Source organism: Stomoxys calcitrans, chromosome 4 (assembly GCF_963082655.1).
Source record: "Stomoxys calcitrans chromosome 4, idStoCalc2.1, whole genome shotgun sequence".
Classification (NCBI taxonomy): domain Eukaryota; kingdom Metazoa; phylum Arthropoda; class Insecta; order Diptera; family Muscidae; genus Stomoxys; species Stomoxys calcitrans.
The window spans coordinates 12,274,056-12,295,799 of NC_081555.1; the positions used below are offsets into that span (position 1 = coordinate 12,274,056).

The window sequence follows — 21,744 nt, forward strand, 5'->3', positions numbered from 1 at the left end:
GAAGTTTTCTTGATTTTTTTATTTATTTATTTTTTTCTAAATCAATTTTCTTGCAAAGATGACTAAGATTTCTTCAAAAATCATAACTAGATGTATTTTTTATTAAAAAGGTTTATTTGCAGCATTTTTTTTTGTGAATCTTCAATATTAGCAAAATGTTGTAATTTTTAAAATTTTCATTAAATGCTCCTTGAAGTATGCTATGATTTTGGCTGTTCATCGCCTATGTCAGGTATGCTATTAATCAATATGCATAACAAATATGCATAGAAAAAGTGAGCATAATAGATGTGGGAATAGGAGTCCTCACAATGAGCTATTGTTTTTGCGAAAACCACTTTTTAAAGAAATTTTCCATAAAAGCTGTAAAAATTGATATTTTCTTTTTTTACTTTTGCTATGCTATTCTTCGAATAGAAAGCATTGATTATGATTACAAGCTGAAAGATGTTTGAAAAATCACGAAAATTTTCTAATTTCCAATGTTTTTATTAAAGCGCCTTAAAGTATGCCATGGTTTTGGCTGTATAAAACGTATGTCAGGTATGCTATGAGTACATATACCATTTCTTTTTGCAAGAATCATAGTTTGGAGACTTTTTTTTATTAATAAGGATTTTTTGCCTCACCATTTTTTTTAACTTAAATTTTAGCAAAACTTTCTGTAGTATTAAATGTTGAAAATTTGTAAACCCACCACCATAGGATTCGGGTATGCTATTCTAGACATTCCGATTGTAACACCTAGAAATATTGATCTGCGACCCCATAAAGTATTGGGTTGCCCAAAAAGTAATTGCGGATTTTTCATATAGTCGGCGTTGACAAATTTTTTCACAGCTTGTGACTCTGCAATTGCATTCTTTATTCTGTCAGTTATCAGCTGTTACTTTTAGCTTGCTTTAGAAAAAAGTGTAAAAAAAGTATATTTGATTAAAGTTCATTTTAAGTTTTATCAAAAATGCATTTACTTTCTTTTAAAAAATCCGCAATTACTTTTTGGGCAACCCAATATATATATTTTTGATTGTCTCGACGTTCTGAGTCGATCCAGCGATGTCCGTCCGCCCGTCTGTCGAAATCACGATAGAGGTCGAACGCGTACAGCCAGCCGCTTGAAATATTGCACAGATATTAAGTATTGATGCAGGTCTTTGGGGATTGCAAATGGGCCATATCGGTTCAAATTTAGATATAGCTTGCATATAAACCAATCTCCAAATTTTACTTCTTGAGCCCCTGGAAGCCCCACTATTTATCCGATTTGGCTGAAATTTTGCACCTGGTGTTCTGTTAAGATTTCCAGCAACTGTGCTAAGTACGATCCTAAATCGGTCTATAACCTGATATAGCTCCCATATAAACTGATCGCCCGATTTAAATTCTTGAGCCCTTACAAGCCGCAATTTTTGTTCGATTTGGCTAAAATTTTATGTAATGATTTCTGTTCTGTTATGATTTCCGACGACTGTGTTAAGTGTGGTCCTAAATCGGTCTATAATCTGATATAGCCCCCATATAAACCGATCTCCCGATTTGACTTCTTGAACCCCATACAATCCGCAATTTTAGTCGGATTTGGCTGAAATTTTGTACCTGGTGTTCTGTTATGACTTCCAACAACTACGTTAAGTACGGTCTAAATCGGTGTATAACCTGATATTGCTCCCATGTAAACCGACCTCCCGATTTGACTTCTTCAGCCCTTACAAGCCGCAGTTTTTTTCATATCTGGCTTAAATTTTGCACGTGGTGTTTTTTAATGACTTTCAACAGCTATGGCAAGTATCGTCCAAATCGGTGTATAACCTGATATAGCTCCCATATAAACCGATTTTACGATTTGACTTCCTAAACCCTTACAAATCGCAGTTTTTGTCCGATTTGGCTGAAATTTTGCATGTAGTGTTCTCTCAATTTTTTTGGTTGCGATATATCTCTTGGAAAATCCATTGCACATTCCCCCCAGACATGGGTGTTTACTTAGCGGTGGGGAAAAAACGAAATTAACACCCACCATGAAAGCAATTCATTAGTAGTCTACTTTGCCATCCTAAAAGTATGCTATGTTTTTATATATATAAACAGTTATGCAAGGTATGCTTTGCGTTAATATACATAAACAACAGGAGGGATTTTTCTCACACAAAATTAGTTATTAGGAAAATGAAAGCTGCAATAATAAACCTTCAAAATATACATACATTTATGAAAATAATTATTAGCATCATCATGTGATGTGGCGCTTTGTTTGTTTGGTTAACAAAACAAACATGATAATGATTTAGCATATTGATATTGGCTTCCTTTTGCCAAACATAGGGATTAAGAAATATGCTTGCATGTGGCAGAAGCAACATGAAAAGCAAAAAAAAAAATGCTGGTTTCCTTTTATTTGTCCCTATTGCGAAATATTTGATTGATTATCATCCCCTGACACAAAGAAAAAATCAGCTTGTTGTATCAACCATAACAACTGATGCTCTTTGTGTTTCTGCAAACATACACTCTTAAGCCCACTCACACACATCTATAACTTGGTTTTTTTTTACACATATATTATGTATGTGCTGTTATGCTACACTCTATTAGCATATATCCTTGTTGTGCTTATAAACAAATCATTTTATGCTGCTTCCTTGCTTTCCTTTTCATTATTTCTTTTTTTTGTGCAATTTTTTATTCGTCTTGGTACCTGTTGTCTTATGTGAAATCTAGCACAAGACGGAAACGGAAGCTACAGCAGCAGAGTCTGAGGAGAAAACTTTGAAATGTTTTAAAACTCACATGATTTATATTGTGTTCTTCCTATGGTATCTGGTGTTCTAATAAAAACAGACTTTCGCCTTTTTTTTCTCTCTTCTTGTATTATTTATGAACGAAAGTTAGAATTAGGGACTTTGGAATGATTGATTTTGTAAGGTGGGCACCAGCTACCTTTGAGATGAGGGTACATAATGATGGATGATTATTTGTGATTACTAATTCAGCGTGTGGACAACTTTTGGGAAATTGGGGTATTAAGGCAGCATAATGGAATTTTTTATTTTATTAAAAAAGTTTTTTCAATCAATATGGTATTTGGGAGGAAACAAAAACAGGGCTTGAGATATTTAATGGCAGCTAAGAAATATTAAGTGGAGGCTTATAGGACTTCAAGCGCAACCAGAATAGAATAATAATTGTGTTAACATTTAATTTCAAAATATGGTTGCCCAAAAAGTAATTGCGGATTTTTTAAAAGAAAGTAAATGCATTTTTAATAAAATTTAGAATGAACTTTAATCAAATATACTTTTTTACACTTATTTTCTAAAGCAAGCTAAAAGTAACAGCTGATAACTGACAGAAGAAAGAATGCAATTACAGAGTCACAAGCTGTGAAAAAATTTGTCAACGCCGACTATATGAAAAATCCGCAATTACTTTTTGGGCAACCCAATAGAACAAAACTTGTCAAGAATTTTATTTTTAAAAACAAGTTTTGTCAAAGTTTGTATTTTTATAGAAAATTTTTGCTACAGAAATCAAGTTCGGCCAGGCCAAATCTTGGGAACCCACCATCATGAATTGTGGTTAAAATTTATCCAAAACATATTAAGTTGAAGGGCTTAATTTTATTCAACATACCAAACTTCTGTCAAAAATTTAAGCTTCTAGGAACCAAACAAGGAAATTTCAGCCAAATCGGACAAAAATTGCGGCTTGTAACGACTCGGGAGATCGGTTTATATGGGAGCTATATCAGGTTATAGCCCAATGTGGGCCGTACTGGGCCCAGTTGTTGGAAGATAAAACGGAACCAGACATGCAAAATTGAAGCCAAATCGGAAAAAAATTGCGGCATTCCGGGCCTCAATACATTAAATTGGCAGATTGACTTATATGGGAGCTATATCAGGTTATAAACCGATTTGGACCGTACTTGGCACAGTTGTTGGAAGATATAACGGAACACCACACGCAAAATTTAAGCCATATCGGAGATCGGTTTATATGGCAGCTATATCAGGTTATAGACCAATTAAGTCCACACTTAACACAGTTGTTGAAAGTCATTACGCAACACCACATGAAAAATTTCAGCCTAATCGGACGAAATTTGTGGCTTCCAGGGGCTCGAGAAGTCAAATCGGGAGATCGGTTTATATGGGAGCTATATCAAGTTGTAGACCAATGTGGACCGTACTTGGCCCAGTTGCTGAAAGTCATGACGGAAAACCGCAGGGAAACTTTCAGCCAAATCGAAAAAAAATTGCGGCTTCCAGGGGCTCGAGGATTCAAATCGGGAAATCGGTTTATATTGGAGCTATATCAGGTTATAGACCAATTGGGACTGTACTAAGTACCGTTGTTAGAAGTTATAACAGAACACTACATGCAAAATTTCAGCCAAATCCGAAAAAAAATTGCGGCTTTCTAAATTTTGTGTTTAGAAAAATATCCAAAATCTCACAGATTCTTTGGGAATGTTTTTTAATTTTGTGCTTTGAAAGATAAATTAGAGGGGCCTGGGCCAGAGCCAAATCTTATCTCTAGAGAGTTTTTCGTTGGAGGCCACCGTAGCGCAGAGGTAAGCATGTCCGTCTAAGACGCGGGACGCATGCCATCGTATCCTGACGGGATCATCAGGGAAAATAATTTTCAGCGGTGGTTTTCCTCCCCAATGCTGGCAACATTTGTGAGGTACTATGCCATGTAAAAATTTTTCGGCAAAGATGTGTCCCAGTGCGGCAAGCTGCTCAGACTCGCCTATTAAAAGTTGGCTCCTTTTCATTGAGCTTAAACTTGAATCGGACTGTACTCATTGTTATGAGAGTTGTTAGCCCCTGTTCCTCAGTGGAATGTTCATGGGCAAGTTAGGTTAGGTTAAGTTGAAAAGAGTGTGCAGATATAAATCTGTCCCATGCCTCTACAGACATACACCTAAGCCAGTAATCGGCTAATTGTGCGCTCTAAAAAGTAAAAAGTAAGCTCGAAAAAGAAAATTTAAGTTAGGAATTCCTGGCTACTTACAAAATTCTTGGTTGTTTTTCAAGCCACGACCCTAAGTTGGTTCATGTCTCCACCTAAGTGCCGGCATCTGTTAGCCGCGAAAACCTGGCAAAGGAAATGTTCCAACTCCTCATCATCTTGCCCGCATGCCCTACACATAACGCACCGATTTTACATAAGTGAGCTTGTAGTCCTATATGTTTCGTTATGATACCTTCTTACTTCCTTTCAGTAATAGCCTCATCGTCTTATGATCTGGATCCTCCCATAGGATTTTCGTCGTCCTACCGACTGTTTTGCTGTTCCATAGGGTTGCATGCGCCTTTATCGCTCACGCCCTTAACTCGGACTGCGTCGACCCGAGAGGTGTCGGTTAACCAAGTTTATTGACTGCAGTTCTCTTGCCTTCACCGCCAAATCGTTTGCCCTTTAATTTCCCCTTACTTGCGTTGTGGCACGGCACCCAAACGATGCGGATTTTGCCATTCTCAGAGAAGGCGTTAATCTCCTTCTTACACTGCAAGACTGTTTGTGACCTTACCCTTTCTGGTTATTGGGGAGAGGTTTTTTACATGGCAAAGTACCTCACAAATTTCGCCAACATTTGGAGGGGCTAACAACCGCTGAACATTTTTCTGATGATCCTGCCAGGATTCGAACCCAGGCGATCAGCGTCTAGGCGGTCATACTAACCCGTGCGTTACGGGTTTGTAACACATCGAAATATCAATTTCCTAATCTACAAAGTGTATATATTTCGGATTGTCGTAAAATTCAAAGACGATTTAACGATGTTCGTGTGACCGTCCGTCTGTCTGCCTGCGTGGTCGTTTCTTATAATCACTTTAGAGCCTTAAAAAATTGAAATATTAGGCTGAAATTTTGCAAAATAAACAAACACAGACAAAAAACAAGAAATTCATCAAAAGCGCCTTGAAGTATGCCATGGGTTATGCTGTTTAACAGCTGTGTCGGGTATGCTATGAGTCAATTCAATTCATAAACAGCGGCAAAGGATTTTTTACCCGATTTCGTTGAAATTTGGAACAATGAGTTGCACCAGGGCCCGAATACGATATATATGGGCCATATTTTAATAATGATGTCATATAGACCGATCTCTGGTTGCAGTAGGGCACACGTTATGCGAAGGGGTGTTTGGTCGAGACTGAACGATATATGAATATAGCTGCCATATAGACCAATCTGGCTATTAGGATCTTAAACGCGTAAAAGGCTCATTTATTATCCGGTTTGACTGAAATGTGGAACAGTGAGTTGGATTGAGCCACCCGCCATTCGAACCGAGTATGGTCCTCATCAGATGACATTTGGATATAGCTGTCATATAGAACGATCTGCGGATTCGGGGCCTTAAACCGTATAAAAGCCGTATAAAATCCGCATTGATAACTCGGTTTGTCTGAAATTTGGAACAGTTAGTAAGACGAGGCTAATCGATATTTGAACCGAGTATGGTCCCCATCAGACTACATTTGAATATAGCTTCCATATATATCGATTTGCGGACTAAGGCTCTTAAGCGCATAAATGGCGCATTTATCATCTGATTTGACTGAAATGACTGAAAAGTGAGTTGGATTGAGCCGCTCGCCATTCGAACCGAGTATGGTCCTCATCAGATGACATTTGGATATAGCTGTCATATAGAACGATCTACGGATTCAGGGATTAAACTGTATAAAAGCCGTATAAAATCCGCATTGATCACTCGGTTTGTCTGAAATTTGGAACAGTTAGTAAGACGAGGCTAATCGATATTTGAACCGAATATGGTCCACATTTGACCACACCTGGATATAGCTGGCATATAGACCGATCTGCCAACTTAGTGACTAAAGCCCGTAAAAGGCGCATTTATTATTCTTAGCGTCTTAAGCGCAGAAATGGAGCATTTATCATTTGATTTGACTGAAATTTGAAACAGTGAGGTGGATTGAGCCACTCGCCATTCGAACCGAGTATGGTCCCCATCAGATTACATTTGGATATAGCTGACATATGGACCGATCAGCCAACTTAGTGACTAAAGAGCGTAAAAGTCACATTTATTATTCGATTAGTCTTCATTTAGATTCATCTCGAGCCCCTAGAAGCCAAAAATGTTGCCCGATTGCGCTGAAATCTTGCACGCAGTGTTCTGTTACAACCAACAAAAATAGTGCTAGGTATGATCCAAATCGGTGAGTAACCTTATACAGCTCCCATATAAACTGATTTCCTGATTTGACTTCTTGAGCCCTTGGAAGCCGCAATTAATGTCCGATGGAGCTTAAAATTTGCACGCAGTGTTCGGTTTCTACTTCCAACAATCGTGTCAAGTATGACCTAAATCGGTGAAAAACCTTATACAGCTCCCATATAAACCGATCTTCCGTTTTGACTTCTTGAGCCCCTAAGTGCAGCAATTGTTGACGAGTGTGTTACGACTACCTGCAATCGGGCCAAGTATGGTCCGAATCGGTCTATTACCTGATAGAGGTTCTATATAAACCTGTCTCCCGATTTGACGTCCTGCGCCCCTAGAAGCCGATGGGGCACGTTGTGTTCCGTCACATTTTCCAACAATCATGCCACCAAGTATGGTCTAAATCGGTTAATAATTTAAACTTTTGCCTGATTTGGTAGAAATGTAGCATGTCAAAAATTTTTTAGCAGAATCCCTGATGGTGTATTCCCAAGGTTCGGCCCATCCAAACTTGACACGTTTTTACTTGTTTATGTTGCATATTTATTTCCAAATATTTATTTTCCCCTAACCAAAAGCGTCTCCCTATATTTATTTACCCAAAAAACAAATAAAAAAAACGTATTTACTCATCATTTCTTTACAACCAGCAAAACATTACCATAATGATTATTTACTTCGTGTTGTAAATGTTGTTTTCAAATTTACATGCAAAAGTTTCCGTTTGGCAGCAAAAGGAAACAAACACCACCAGCACATATGTTGGTATTTGTATAAGAGTATGAGTCTGTAGCTGACTGTGTGTGTGTGTGGTATGTGTGTGAGTTGTTGGCAGCCTTTGAAAATGTAGTTCTTGTAGTCTTTAAGAGTGTGTTTAAAGTAATTGTATTGTCACACAAGCATAGACTAACACACTACAACAAGAACAACAACATCAAGAGTACCATCTCCAATCCTCTCTATTCAACCACACACATTCACAGACAACAAGTAGAAGCATGATAATATTAAGCACACAAACACACACATATGTTGCTATGTGCGAGTATGTTGTGGCGCTATATGACTTGGCACATTTGACTATTTGCTTGGCTGTGTGTATTTGAATGGCATGTGAGTGAGGAGTGTTTATACGACTTCACAAAAGCATGCTCAGACAGTTTTATTATTTGCTTGGTGGCGATGGATGTCTCGCTTCTATGACATGGAAGTGAATAGTAAAATGGGTTTCATAGATATGAGTTCTGTTAACATGATGAAGATAATGCAACCTGATAAGTCTAAATAGGTTTAGTTTAAAATAGTGATGGGCAAATACAGGCCAACTATTGTGCATTATGGCATACATCACTGGAGGGCAAATATATTGGATTGCCCAAAAAGTAATTGCGGATTTTTTAAATGATTTTTTAATCAAATATACTTTTTTTACACTTTTTTTCTAAAGCAAGCTAAAAGTAACCGCCGATAACTGGAAAGAATGCAATTACAGAGTCACAACTGAAAGAATGCAATTACAGAGTCACAAGCTGTGAAAAAATTTGTCAACACGGACTATATGAAAAATCCGCAATTACTTTTTGGGCAACCCAATACATACAAATGCAGACAAGTCCTGGGCTTGAAAATGGGGTAAACATGTGTTAGGTAAGATAAGGTTAGGTTGAAAAGGGAGTGTGCAGATATTACTCTGCCCCATGCCACTATAGACATACATCTAAGCCAGTAAACGGCTTGTAGTGCGCTCTAAAAACTAAAAAGTATCCTCGAAAAGGAAAATTTTAAGTTAGGACTACCGAATTCCAAAATCCTTAATTGTTTTCCATACCATGTGTGTTAGTGTGCACAACACTGAAATACATCTATAAGAACATAAATCTCAGGGCATGTGTATACAGGTGTAAGTCCGCCCTCTACTGTCTTAGAGTGTCACAACTGTATATATAAGATCTTCTAAGCCATTCCATTATTGTTACCCCACTTAATGTCTTATGCCTTGTGGGTTTCTACTCTTATATATTTCAAAGGCTTAGAATCATCACAAACATATTGTTGTGTTGTAGATCTATGCTAAAGCTTGTCATAGTTATGCTTTCTATTACCCATAATAGCAATGACTGCTTACCCAGTACCAAAACGTTGCAAAAAAACTAGCGTGTATGTGGAGTATGTGTGTTTGCTTGCATGAGTTAATACCAGAAACCTAGTGAATATTATAAAACTTTTGGCGAGAAGTAAAATAAACTAAAACTTGTAAAATTCTAACACTGAATATGAATGAATTTGTCCAAAAAATTTTTCTCTTTGGGCTTTGTAGTTCAGAAAATTGGATTATTTATTGGGCTTTAAGTTAAAAAAGTTTTTCCAAAGGAAAACTTCTTAGAAAAAGAGGAAAAAATCTCAAAATAGGAATATGTTAAGAAAACTATTGGACAAAAGCTTCTTTTTTAGTGAAAATTATGAAAAGGGTTAGGGCTGCGAAAAACCAAATTCTTTAAAAAAAAAAATTATTTTAATAAAATTTTCTATAGAAATAAAATTTTTACAAAATTTTCTTATATATAACAAGTAAAAGCGTGTTAAGTACCCTCCACCATGGACCGCATTTGTCAAGTTCTTTGAATGACTTTTTCAAATATATATAAGCTATATCAAGTTATTGACCGATATGGGCCGATATGGACCGCCATGGTCCGATATGGACCACCATGGTCCGATATGGACCGCCATGGTCCGATATGGACCTCCATGGTGCGATATGGACCGCCATGGTCCGATATGGACCACCATGGTCCGATATGGACCGCCATGGTCCAATATGGAATGCCAAGGTCCGATATGGAACGCCATTTCAGGCAAATCAAGTAATAATTGCGCCCTCTAGAGGCTCTCAAAAGTTAAACTGGGGGATCGGTTACATGGCAGTTATATCAGGACTTTTTCAAATAAATATAAGCTATATCAAGTTATTGACCGATATGGGCCGATATGGACCGCCATGGTCCGATATGGACCACCATGGTCCGATATGGACCGCCATGGTCCGATATGGACCGCCATGGTGCGATATGGACCGCCATGGTCCGATATGGACCACCATGGTCCGATATGGACCGCCATGGTCCGATATGGACCGCCATGGTCCGATATGGACCGCCATGGTCCGATATGGAACGCCATGGTCCGATATGGACCGCCATGGTCCGATATGGAACGCCATTTCAGGCAAATCAAGTAATAATTGCGCCATCTAGAGGCTCTCAAAAGTTAAACTGGGGGATCGGTTACATGGCAGTTATATCAGGACTTTTTCAAATAAATATAAGCTATATCAAGTTATTGACCGATATGGGCCGATATAGACCGCCATGGTCTAATATGGACCGCCGTGGTCCGATATGGACCGCCATGGTCCAATATAGAATGCCATGGTCCGATTTGGACCGCCATGGTCCGATATGGACCACCATGGTACGATATGGACCGCCATGGTCTAATATGGACCGCCGTGGTCCGATATGGACCGCCATGGTCCGATATGGAACGCCATTTCAGGCAAATCGAGTAATAATTGCGCCCTCCAGAGGCTCTCAAAAGTTAAACTGGGAGATCGGTTTATATGGCAGTTATATCAGGTTATGGACCGATTTGAACCATACCTAAAACAGTACTTGAAAGTCATAGCGAAAAAGGTCGTGCGAAATTTTAGCCAAATCGAATAGGTATTGCGCCCTCTATCGGCTCAAGAAGTCCAAATCCCAGATCGGTTTATATCACAGCTAAATCAGGTTATGAAACGATTTCAATCACACCTAGCACAGTTGTTGGAAATCATAATAAAACACCTCATGCAAAATTTCTGCCAAATCGAATACGAATTACGCCCTCTATCGGCTAAAGAAATCAAAAACCCATATCGGTTTATACCACAGCTATATCATGTTATGGACCGATTTCAACCACACCTAGCACAGTTGTTGGAAATCATTACAAAACACCTCATGCTAAATTTCAGCCAAATCGGATAAGAATTGCGCCCTCTAGTGGCTCAAAAAATCAAGATTCAAGATCGGTTTATATGGCAGCTATATCAAGTTAAAGACCAATTTGAACCATATTAAACAGAAATGCTGAAAATCATAATAAAACCCTTGGAGCAAAATTTCTGCCAAATCGGATAGGAATGGCACCCTCTAGAAGCTCAGGAAATCAAGACCCCAGATCGGTTTGTATGACAGCTATATCAGATTATAGACCGATTTAAACCACACTTAGCACAGTTGTTGGAAATCATAATGAAACACCTCGTGCATCATTTCTGCCAAATCGGATAGGAATGGCGCCCTCTAGAGGCTCAAGGAGTTAAAACCCCAGATCGGTTTGTATGACAGCTATATCAGATTATAGACCGATTTCAACCACACTTAGCACAGTTGTTGGAAATCATAACAAAACACCTCGTGCAAAATTTCGGCCCAATCGGATAGAAAGGGCGCCCTCTAGAGCCTCAAGAAGTCAAAACCCCAGATCGGTTTATATGCCAGCTATATCAGGTTATAAACCGATTTCAATCACACTTAACACAGTTATTGAAGGTCATAGCGAAACACATCGTGCAAAATCGGAGAATAATTGCGCCCTCTAGAGGCTCAAGAAGTCAAGATCCAAAATTTATGGGGTCTTTGAGGCATATTTCTAGGTGTTACAAACGGTTTGACGAAATTTGTATACCCCCCATTTTATGGTGGAGGGTATAAAAATCAATTTGTGTTTGTTTGTTTATTCCGTAAAGACTTACAAACTGCTGAACCGATTCGCTTGAAATTTTCACAGATTGTGTAGATTGGTCTGTAAGGAAACATAGGCTATATAATTTTTTGATATCGGAAGGGGGGGCGGACCCTCCCCCTTATGCCAAAAACACCAACCAAAATCAAATGTGGACCAATCGGAACAATATGGATATCATATGAAAGGTATTGAAGAATAGAATACGAATATGGTGTTAAAATTTGAGTGTTAGTATCCATCGGGTCGCCCCATCCCCAAAACTCCCCCAAACAGTCATATTAAATGTTCATGTCAATATGGGGCTTAAATGAAAGCTATTTGGGAGTAGATTACGAATCTGGCATACAAAATCAGTGGAAGTGTTGGGGGTCACTCCACCCCCCAAAAACGCCTTAAATGGACATGACTAAGTGGGACTCGGTTTGTTTGGGCGGTAGAATAAAAAACGGTTGAACCGATTGTATTCACAGATTGTGCAGGTTTGTCTGGAAGGAAACATAGGCTTTATAATTTTTAGATATCGGATGGTGGCGGGATGGACCGCCACCATCCTTACCCTAAAAACACCACCCAAAATCAAAGATGAACCGATCGGAACAACATTTGATACCCATGTTGTTCCGATCGGTCCATTTTTGATTTTGGCTGGTGTTTTTGGGGTAAGGGAGATGGAAGGTATTGGAGAGTAGAATACGAATATGGCTTTAAAATTTGAAGCTGAGTAACCCGAGGGCCACCTCAACCCCAAAACTCCCCCAAACAGACATATTGGACGTCAGGGGTTAATGGTTTAAGCCCCAATATAAATTTTTGCTTTTAAACTTAAATTTTTAATCCCTTTTACACTACAGCTTAACCCTTCCCTTGAGAACCATTTCCACACACACAATGCCTTAATGTCAGTTGACTTTTTTTTCCCAATTTTTTGTTTTGTCTATATTTGAGTTGGATTTGTTTGCATATAACGTTTGGTCATGATGCATGGGTGTATTGAGCGTACCCTTGGTCTGCATAAATCTATAGTCAATTTTGGTTTGTGTTTTATGGATTGCTTCCTTTTTTTTTGCCAACCAAATGGAAAGTTTAAATATTTATTTTAATACCCAGTTGATGTATGCACAAAAGATGTGTTGTATTAAAAGAGTATATGTCACCATGCAAAGGCAAGTATATTTACATAAAAAAAAAGTTTAAAAGACATACAAGAAATTCGTTTGAAAAAAAAAAATGAAAGAGGATTTTTGGGATTTAATTTAAAAATTTAAAAATGTCAATGTATTAAGGTCTTCGGACAGTTGAAGGACAAATTGAGGATTTTAAAAGATTTGGGAATGCCTAGAATCTGTAAAATTGGTTTCTAATTTTTGGAGAATACAAAAATTTTTACCTTACTTTTCCTTTCAAAAAAGAGGAAATCGAGAAAATTTTGCCTTAAAAATAAATTTTTACCAAAATTAAAGGATTTTTTTTTTTGATTACCTTATAAAAGTTGCCAGACTCAGACAATCCACCATTAACAGACACTTTGAGATGTGGTTAGGAACCTTCATCATTGCCTTTATATTTTCCTGTCCCCTCTATAAGGCCCACTATTTATAGTGGTTCGTCTGGCCAACTGGCCATGAGATTGAAGACAGGAAGCGGATTATGGATGATACACTCCGTTAGGACTTTCTGACCATTTCTGACTGGGGCCGAATAAATAGAGTAGATTTTTATGCACGCAAGAGGCAGTGCTGTTTGTTGTGTCAGAAAGAAGGAAACATAAATTTTACATGCAATCGAATGTTGGGCAAATAAAAAGCCATTTTTGATCTAATGGTTAAGGTTATTTGATTTTCTTTTGACAAACAAAATGTTTCTGACATGAAGGCAAAATCATGAATGTACAAATTCCACATATTTTGGGCAAAAATGATAAAACAGATTGGATCTGATTTGATTTATATGAATCAAAGATATCTGTACTGTAGGTCGTATACGTGATATTAATTCAATTCATAATTGTCATACGCACCAATGAACTCTACTGAGAATTAATCACTTACCCCCAACACTCTGACTTGCTTGTCGGATTTTAATGAAATTCCTTTATTGACTATTGAGAGCATGTTGGCGTGATACATCTGAATACTAAAATAAAAAAATATATAAAAAAAGAATTAAAAAAAAACTAAACAAAAATTAATAACTAATTGAAAAAATTTGAGGACATAGATAAAGATTAAAAAAAATTTTGAAAAAAAAAAATTAAAAATAAATAAAAAATATTAAAATAATTATATATTAAATTGAGAATGTGCCAATTTGACATATTTTGGGCAAAAATGATAAAACAAGTTGGATCTGATTTGATTAATATGAATCAAAGATATCTGTACTGTAGGTCGTAAACGTGATATTAATTCAATTCATAATAGTCATACGCACCAATGAATTCTACTGAGAATTAATCACTTACCCCCTAAACTCTGACTTGCTTGTCGGATTTTAATGAAATTCCTTTATTGACTATTGAGAACATGTTGGAGTGATACATCTGAATACTAAAATAAAAAATATATAAAAAAAAGAATTAAAAAAAAAAAACTAAACAAAAATGTAAAACTAATTAAAATAATTTTAGGACATAGATGAAGATATAAAAAAAAATTTGAAAATAAAAAAATTAAAAAAAAATAAAAAATATTAAAATAATTATATATTAAACAGATAAAAGTAAGCTAAGCTCGGCCGGGCCGAAACCAATATACCCTTCACCATGGATCGCAATTGTGTAGATCCAGTATCTCCTAAAAGACAACCAAAGGATAATGAATAAAAATTGCTATGCTATGCTCGCCTTTGTAAGGTCTACTATTCATGATTGTTATCCTGTCTATCTGTTGAAAATGTGTCTTAGTCTTCAAAAGAAAGGAAGGAGGTCGTATACGTGATATTAACTCAATTCATAATTGTCATACGCACCAATGGATTCAATGGAGATTCACCACTAACCCCCATCACTGTGACTCGCTTGTCGGATTTTAATGAAATTTCTTTATCGACTTTTTTGAGTGTTTATATTGGTGTGGTATAACTTAACAAAAAAAAAAAAAAAAAATAACAAAATAAATAAAAAAAAACTAAGAAACAATTAAAATTATTATTTAAAGGTATACAAAAATATTAAAAACAAGCCCTAAAATTTTACAAAAATTTAAAAACAAATTAAAAACAAATTAAAAACGAGAGGTTAAAAAAAATTAAATTATTAAAACAAAAAAAATTAAATGTATATTAAACACATAAAAGCAAGCAAGCAAGTTCGGCAGCCCCTAAACTTATATACCCTTCACCATGGATCGTAATTTTCAAATTCTCTGCCCTGTATCTCCTAAAAGGCAAAGCATAATGAATATGAATTGCTATGCTATGCTCGCCCCTGTAAGGCCCACTATTCATGGCTGTCCGTCTATCCAACTTTTTCATGATGTGATATTAACTCCATTAATAATCGTCATACGCACCAACGGATATTGACCTACTGAGATTATTGATCAATAATGTCCATCACTCGGAATTGCTTGTCGAATTTTAATGGCTCCGGGGTCTCAAGAAGTAAAACCGGGAAAACGGTTTATATCGGAGCTAAAGGTGGTTAAGGATCACTTCGGGCATTATTAAGCACGTAGGTTTGGGGTTTCGTCCGTCTATCCGCCCGTCCGTCCGTCTGTTGTAAACACTCTATGCAAATGCAAAAATGCAAATTTTGCCCATGAACATTCCATTAAGGAACAGGGGCAAACCTCTCACATATCAATGAGTGCAGTCCGATTCAAGTTTAAGCTCAATGATAAGGGGCCTCCTTTTATAGCCGAGTCCGAACGGCGTGCCGCGGTGCGACACCTCTTTGGAGAGAAATTTTACATGGCATAGTACCGCACAAATGTTGCCAGCATTAGGAGGGAAAACCACCGCTGAAATTTTTTCTGATGGTCTCGCCGCGCTACGGTGGCCTCCGTAGCGCGTAATCTTTAAAAACTGAGATATTGAGCTGAAATTTGGCACATATACGTCTTTTTTTTAAATGCATACCTATATCAGTGTCGTTCAGCTAAACTTAATGCCTTTTTTCTTGTTTTTGCAAATTCTTATTGGAACTGTGTGTTGTATACGTGATATTGATATAATTCATAATTGTCATACGCCCCTTTGGCATAGATAAAAGTTGAACTTGGGGTTGTATACATGATATTAATATAATTAATAATTGTCATACGCCCTTATGGCTAAGATTAAGATTAAAGCCCATATGCACAAAACTTATGGCAGCTTTAAAGTAGGTTTATTTGACAATAAGTTTTGTGAATTGAAAAACTTTACTTTGGGTTGCCCAAAAAGTAATTGCGGATTTTTCATATAGTCGGCGTTGACAAATTTTTTCACAGCTTGTGACTCTGTAATTGCATTCTTTCTTCTGTCAGTTATCAGCTGTTACTTTTAGATTGCTTTAGAAAAAAAGTGTAAAAAAAGTATATTTGATTAGAGTTCATTCTAAGTTTTATTAAAAATGCATTTACTTTCTTTTAAAAAATCCGCAATTACTTTTTGGGCAACCCAATATTTGAAAATGTCCATTTAACAACATTTAATGTTAATTTATGAAAAAATTTCCTAGATACACAAATGATTTCAAGCTTGAATGAAGACAAACCACTAGAAAAATAAGCAAAGTAATGCAAATAGAAGAAACTGTTGAAAAGCCCCCCCCCCCCCCCAACAATTGAAATTTGTATTCTTGCCTGAAATGGGGAAAAATTGCTTACCTTCGGTTAGACAACAAAGCATAGGCAGGGTAGGTAGATCCTTAGCATTCTTTTCCTCACACATCTGCTTTGTGACCTACGCCTTACCTTTGTCTCGTATTGTGTTTATCACAATAATAACCTGTAAATAGCCTTGTCATCCGGCCTTTGATAGACAGGAAACGGAAATGTAATAATAATTTGCAAGACCCCACTTCAAGTCTACTTTAGTAATAGAAAGAAAATGAAAATAGGCCTTTGTCCTGCAAGCATGTGTCTAAGGCTTTGTGTAGTCCTTCAACCAGCAAAACCCCAAATCTTGGAGCAGTGCTAAGGGTACTAAGCAAATCTCTTTGTATATGCATGCCATGTACATAGGTAAACGAGGCAAAGAGGGGTGGGAGAGGCAAGTTCGAGGTTAGGAGTTATCTGAAAGCAGTTTTGCTTTTGTATTATTTTCTAATCTGATTGATTTGCATGCCATACAAAAGCAACTGTCATTAGCTGTCCTTTGGCGTTTGCCAATATCCTCCTACTTTGCAAAGTTTGCTTTTAAGGTTTCTTGTTTGCCACATCAATAAGCCGCTAAAGCTCTTTATTCAATCCAGTGCGATGTTTAGCAGATTTCATTAGAAATTTCTCAAACAAAACTTGGTGCGCCTTTCCTTTGCTCTTTGAGGTCTTTGAGTTTGTCATCAAAATTGAAAAGATTTGAAGACATTTTAGTGGGATTAAATCATTAATTGTCATGGCGAAAGTAATTACCTAATTACATGAATGAGACAGTGTGTGTGTGTGTGTGTGTGAGGAAGTGAAAGAGAGAGAGAGAGGGGGAGGAAAAAAAAGACCTTTCGCTAAACCATAAAAGTAGGGATAATGAATGAGGAAAAATTAATTAATAATATGAAAGGAAATGAAAGTAATTTGTAAGATTTCTGCTCAAGGCAAAGTAATTTCAAAAACAAAGACCAAGCTGTATATTAACCACTTGATTTAAATATTTTCAAAGCCAAAGAAAAAAAAAACGAAAAAAAAATTTCCAGAAAATAATTTTGCCTAGTCTTATTGTTTTGTTTTCTAATTTTTTTTTAATTTTTATATAAAGAAAAAACAAGTAAAACCGATCTGAACCATAAACGAAAAGGATGTCGAAAAGCCTAACATAAGTCACTGTGTTAAAATTCAGTAAAATCGAATTATAAATGCACCCTGTATGGGGCCAAGACTTTAAATCGAGATATCGGTCTATATGGCAGCTATATCCAAATCTGGGCCGATTTAGGCCAAGTTGCAGAAAATGTCGAAGAGCCTAACACAATTAACTGTCCCAAATTTCGGCGAACTCGGACAATAAAAGACCCAAACCTAAAATCGAGAGATCGGTCTATATGGCAGCTATATTCAAATCTGGATCGATCTGGGCCATACTAAACAGAAATGTCGAAGGGCCTAACACAACTCACTCTTTCAAATTTCAGCGACATCGGACAATAAATGCGCCTTTTATGGCCCCAAAACCCTAAATCGAGAGATCGGTCTATATGACAGCTATATTCAAATCTGGACCTATCTGGATCATATTGCAGAAATATGTCGAGGGGCCGTACTTAACTCACTGTACCAAACTTCAGCAAAATCGGATAAAAAATGTGGCTTTTATGGGTCCAAGACCCTTAATCGGCGGATCGGTCTATATGGCGGCTACATCCAAATCTGAACCTATCTGGGCCAAATTGAAAAATGATGTCGAAGAGCCTAACATAACTCACTAACCCAAATTTCAGCAAAATCGGATAATATATGTGGCTTTTATGGGCCTAAGACCCTAAATCGGCGGATCGGTCTATATGGCAGCTACATCCAAATCTGGACCTATCTGGGTCATCTTGCAGAAAGATGTCGAGGGGCCTTACATAACTCACTGTCCCAAATTTTGGCACAATCGGACAATAAATACGCCTATAATGGGCCTAAGACCCTAAATCGGCGGATCGGTCTATATGGTAGCTATATCCAAATCTGGACCTATCTGGGTCAAATTGTAGAAGGATATCCAAGGGCCTATCGTAACTCACTAACCCAAATTTTAGCAAAATCGGATAATAAATGTGGCTTTTATGAGCCCAAGACCCTTAATCGGTGGATCGGTCTATATGGCAGCTATATCCAAATCTGGACCGATTTGAGCCAAATTGAAAAAGGATATCCAAGGGCATAACATAACTCACTAACCCAAATTTCAGCAAAATCGGATAATAAATGTGGCTTTTATGGGCCTAAGACCCTTAATCGGTGGATCGGTCTATATGGCAGCTATATCCAAATCTGGACCGATTTGGGTCAAATTGTAGAAGGATATCCAAGGGCCTATCGTAACTCACTAACCCAAATTTTAGCAAAATCGGATAATAAATGTGGCTTTTATGAGCCCAAGACCCTTAATCGGTGGATCGGTCTATATGGCAGCTATATCCAAATCTGGACCGATTTGAGCCAAATTGAAAAAGGATATCCAAGGGCTTAACATAACTCACTAACCCAAATTTCAGCAAAATCGGATAATAAATGTGGCTTTTATGGGCCTAAGACCCTTAATCGGTGGATCGGTCTATATGGCAGCTATATCCAAATCTGGACCGATTTGGGCAAAATTTGAAGAGGATATCCAAGGGCCGAAAATAACTCACTAACCCAAATTTTAGCAAATTCGGATAAAAAATGTGGCTTTTATGGGTCCAAGACCCTTAATCGGCGGATCGGTCTATATGGGGGCTATATCAAGATATAGTCCGATATACCCCATCTTTGAACTTAACTTGCTTATGGACAAAAAAAGAATCTGTGCAAAGTTTCTGCTCAATATCTCTATTTTTAAAGACTGTAGCGTGATTTCAACAGACAGACGGACTGACATGGTCTTAGATTTTTACGGGTCGGAAATGGATATTTCGATGTGTTGCAAAGGGAATGACAAAATGGATATACCCCCATCCTACGGTCGTGGGTATAAGAATAAATGTCTATGAGATACTATTAGCCTAGTCATGCCCTTTTGTTATTTAATATAAATTTCATTGTTTTTCATTTCTTAAGACACTTTTTAATAACTTTTTCCTTTGAAACACCTTGCTAAAATGGCTTTATTAAATAATCTTCAAATAATGAAAAATGGTATACAAAAAACACCAAAATTATATTTTTGCTGTCCTTTGACAATTTTTCCATCTTTCTGTGTGAGTGTGTGTGTTTTTCTTTACCTTTGCCTTGCAGCTTTTTTGTTGTTTATTTGCCGAAATGTGATTAAAACAAATACCCTGGCAATATTGTATTATAATCCTTGGAGAGTTTTGTTTTGATATTTGTTTGATGTCCTGTCAAGGACCTTAGCCAAGTCCATCAAGTCGCACTTGTTTACCACTACTACTGCATACATTTTGGCCTGTTTGTTAATGTTACCAAAGAATTGGCTTTTTTCTTGGTAGCATTTCCATAGGGATTTTGTTTATTTAATGTCTTGTTTTTAATTTAACAAGATAAATTATATTTGTAGTAAGTTCTGTTTTAAAATCAAAATTCCGCTTCCAGCATAGAAAACCAATGTTGTTGATTTGTTTGTTCTTAGCTTTTGGTCGAATAATAAATTAAATTTATTATAAGGAAGTGTACAAAAAAAATAAAAGATTTTTTAAAGCCTAATTTTAGGCATATGAACTGTTTCAAGGAAGCTAAAACTTTGATATTCCTCTTAAATTCACTTATTGGCTTAAATTAAAATATCTTTTATGAGATTTAAACAGAATTCATGAAACGAAATTATATGCTTAACAGCATTTTGTTTTATAAATCATTCATAAGTATTCTCAAAGCAAATTATTTTAAATTTTTTTGTTTTTCATAAAATATGCTGCACACACTAACTTGCTTTATTTTCCATCACCAGTAGCTTGCATTTAAACAGAATTGGTTTAACCTCTACAGATATCAATTCGTTCAATATAAATTCAATTCGATTTTTTCATACCTTCACATGGAATGAAAAATCTTAAGTTCACCAAAAGTGCACCATGGAGCGTATACGTTATACTAAAAAATAATTTTTGTATTTCTATACGCCCCATGGTCTAATAAAGGCAAGAATTAACCTACCATCGAATTTCAGGGTTGTAAAATTGATCAACCAAAAACAAATAAAAACATATTTAGTTTGGCCGTGCCGAACTTTGGATACCCGCCACCATGGATAAGATAACCACCCTCTTTTATAACAATTCCACTACCGTAATGGGGGCTGGTCTGCCACCAATGCATCCAACAAAATCACAGTTTGGTGCGGTTTATTTGCTGGTGGCATCATTGGACCGCACTTCTTCACAGATGGTGCGAAACGTAACGTAACTTTTTTACCCAAAATGCAAAGAGAGCTTGACTTGCATGACTCGTGGTTTCAACAAGACAGTGCCACATGCCACACAGAACGCGTAACAATGTATTTATTGAGAGGCGAGTTCGGTGAACATTTTATTGCACGTTCGGGACCGGTCAATTAGCCGCCTACATCGTGCAAAAATAAAATAAAATAAAATAAAACAAAATAAAAAATAAAATAAAATACAATAAAATAAAATAAAATAAAATAAAATAAAATAAAATAAAATAAAATAAAATAAAATAAAATAAAATAAAATAAAATAAAATAAAATAAAATAAAATAAAATAAAATAAAATAAAATAAAATAAAATAAAATAAAATAAAATAAAATAAAATAAAATAAAATAAAATAAAATAAAATAAAATAAAATAAAATAAAATAAAATAAAATAAAATAAAATAAAATAAAATAAAATAAAATAAAATAAAATAAAATAAAATAAAATAAAATAAAATAAAATAAAATAAAATAAAATAAAATAAAATAAAATAAAATAAAATAAAATAAAATAAAATAAAATAAAATAAAATAA

The 21,744-nt window shown here is 36.2% G+C and overlaps 2 protein-coding genes across 2 annotated transcripts in view; one reads left to right on the forward strand and one right to left on the reverse strand.

Moving 5' to 3' along the window:
* LOC106093385 (uncharacterized) overlaps window positions 1-21,744 on the reverse strand; it is a 325,894-nt gene that overhangs the window by 254,341 nt on the left and 49,809 nt on the right. Inside the window, 2 exon segments of the mRNA XM_059366887.1 lie at window positions 14,044-14,128; window positions 14,457-14,541. The gene's annotated coding sequence lies outside the window, so the exon portion shown is untranslated.
* Window positions 1-21,744, forward strand: part of LOC131996713 (uncharacterized) — a 44,507-nt gene that overhangs the window by 13,095 nt on the left and 9,668 nt on the right. The gene's annotated exons all lie outside the window — the stretch shown is intronic.